Source organism: Rhincodon typus, chromosome 13 (assembly GCF_021869965.1).
Source record: "Rhincodon typus isolate 14 chromosome 13, sRhiTyp1.1, whole genome shotgun sequence".
In the NCBI taxonomy this organism is placed as follows: Eukaryota; Metazoa; Chordata; class Chondrichthyes; order Orectolobiformes; family Rhincodontidae; genus Rhincodon; species Rhincodon typus.
The window spans coordinates 49,688,476-49,690,866 of NC_063344.1; positions in this window are offsets into that span (position 1 = coordinate 49,688,476).

The following is a 2,391-nucleotide window of genomic DNA, read 5'->3' on the forward strand; positions in this document are numbered from 1 at the left end:
GAGGAAGAGGTGGGGTTTAGGGCCGGTGTAGGTACGGAAGAGGGATTCTGAGTGGTGACTATCTTATTTACATATATTTGCATCTCATTAGTAGCAAAGCTTTCTTCATTTCTATGCATCTCCACATTCTCGTCTCCTTCCCCAGGTAATTATTTGGCACTAATTCCTGATATGAAAAACAGAGCAGTTACCTGGCAGTGGCAGTATGGTTTCTGTGAGCCTTCATCCCGTTCCACTGTCAACAATATTTCCCTCATCCTCTTCAATCCTTCCCCCCACGCCAGTGGGCATCACCAAACCACTAGTCTCACCACATCATCATGGCTGCTTTTGAACCATCTCACACGCTATTCAGCCCTTCAGGAATTCGTTTTGGAGCACGTGGATTTTTATAATGGGCATGTTTCTGCCAGGTTATATTGTGTACTGAATTATAAATACATCTCATTCATCCATGTGGGATGCATCTTACGGATCTTAGCTTGCTTTCTTAGGGCTCACTGATTTCAAACTCATTTAGAGGCTGCTAATCTCTGTCACTTGCATTGCTTTTTAGCAGAGAGGCTACCCAGTCCTAACTTACAGGCTGTCAGCCTCTGTGAGGCAGCACGGTATCCCCAGTCAGTGACTATGAAGTACAGAGGGCAGGTAGGGTTAGTAATTTGGGAGGATGAGAGCCATTCAGTGGATGCTTAGCTGTGATAGTTTGCCATCCAAATCTTGGTTTGAGATGTGTGAGCAGAGTCAGTGGCAGAGTTAGAGTGAGTCGTGGCCCTGACAGTGCGAGGCAACAGATCCAAAATGATGGTACTCACCCTTGCAGAGTGCAGAAGATCATTAACATTCTTCCTGCATTGTTGTGGATTAAGCTTAACCCAGGAGACCATGTTGACCCAGGCTGCTATCTCTGTCCAGACAAGATGCATTTGGTGGTGTGGCCTCCTTTGGTAGTCTAGAGGAATCAGCATTGTCCTTCTCTTGAACACCCCATTTATCAGCCACTCCAGATCCCTGTCTGAAAACTAATGAGTTAACTTGCCTCTCTAGGCCACGTTGGTGGTAATAACTGTGTACCACCAGAGTGTGGAGGGTAATTTGTGGTTTGCAGCATTGGATGTACTGTGGAGTTGGGGTTTAAACATGGTGCCAATGGCATGGACATTGCAAAGGCCCAGCAGCAGCAAGCACTTCTGCCATATGATTGCATGAGCTAATTACTGTAGGGGCCAGTTACATATTTAAAGAGCTGAAGAGTGGAGAGCTGCGTGAGAAAGATTGGCATGGGCATGGAGGATTATCTGCCATGAATCTCACTGGAAAACCTTACCAAAAATCAGGAATCTCAGCCCTTTGTATCCAACAAACTCTCCTGACAGACCTTACAAGTTCCACCTTCCAAAATATTGCTGTCTGTTATCTATCCAGGGCCACTTTTCCATCACAGTTGAGCTTTGTTTTGAGTTTCTAAGCCCCAGAAGCCTTTAAGCCTTCATCACTCAGATATTTATTCCAGCAAATTCCACTTTAAAGTCCTGCATTCTGTTTCTGGCCTGTTGTGCAATTGTCATCCTTTTGTCACACCAATGGCAGTTTTGTCATTCACTGCCTAATTCTTAATGACCTGAAATTCCTTCACTGAATATCTCCACCTTTCCACCTCACTCCTCTTGTAAAATACTTCTCCAAATCTTTAGACCAAGCTTTTGCACACCCCTTATAATATCTCCATCTTTGGTTTAACATGCATTTTTGCTTGATCATGGATCTCTGAAACCTCGCAGGATCTGGTTTTTACCTTTATGGATTATATAAATGTTAGTTTATCTTTGTTCATTATCATGCATTCAACATTATTAAAATAAAAGAATCTTTATACTTTGACAAACATTTTTATTCATCTGCCGAAAGGCCTGTTATTACCAAATAAATATTTTTTGTTATTTGAAATAATAAAGCAGCATTTCACACATGGATAATATTATCAATTTCTGCATATTTCCTTGAATAGTATATAACAAGCTTCCTGTCAGATCAATTCATAATTTCAATATTGAGTTTAACCAGGTTTAATATTTTTCTTTTGATATTTAAGGATCAGAAAAGCATTTTCATCTGTACAGTGATTTTTTTTGACAACTATCAAATATAGCACTCTTTAATCTTGGTATCATGATAACAAGGAGAAACCAATGATTTGCCCATTATTTGTGGAAAATTCCTTGCTAGAAGTTTGAAAGTGTACATAAGGTTTAGGCTCATTAAATGAGAATAAGTTTCACCAATGAATGGCACTCAATCTGGTGCCCCCTTCTGGTCATTCATAAAATAAATCAAATTCTCTCAAATTCATTTTGTCAATGGCTCCAGTTGTAACAAAGGAGTGACCCTCAA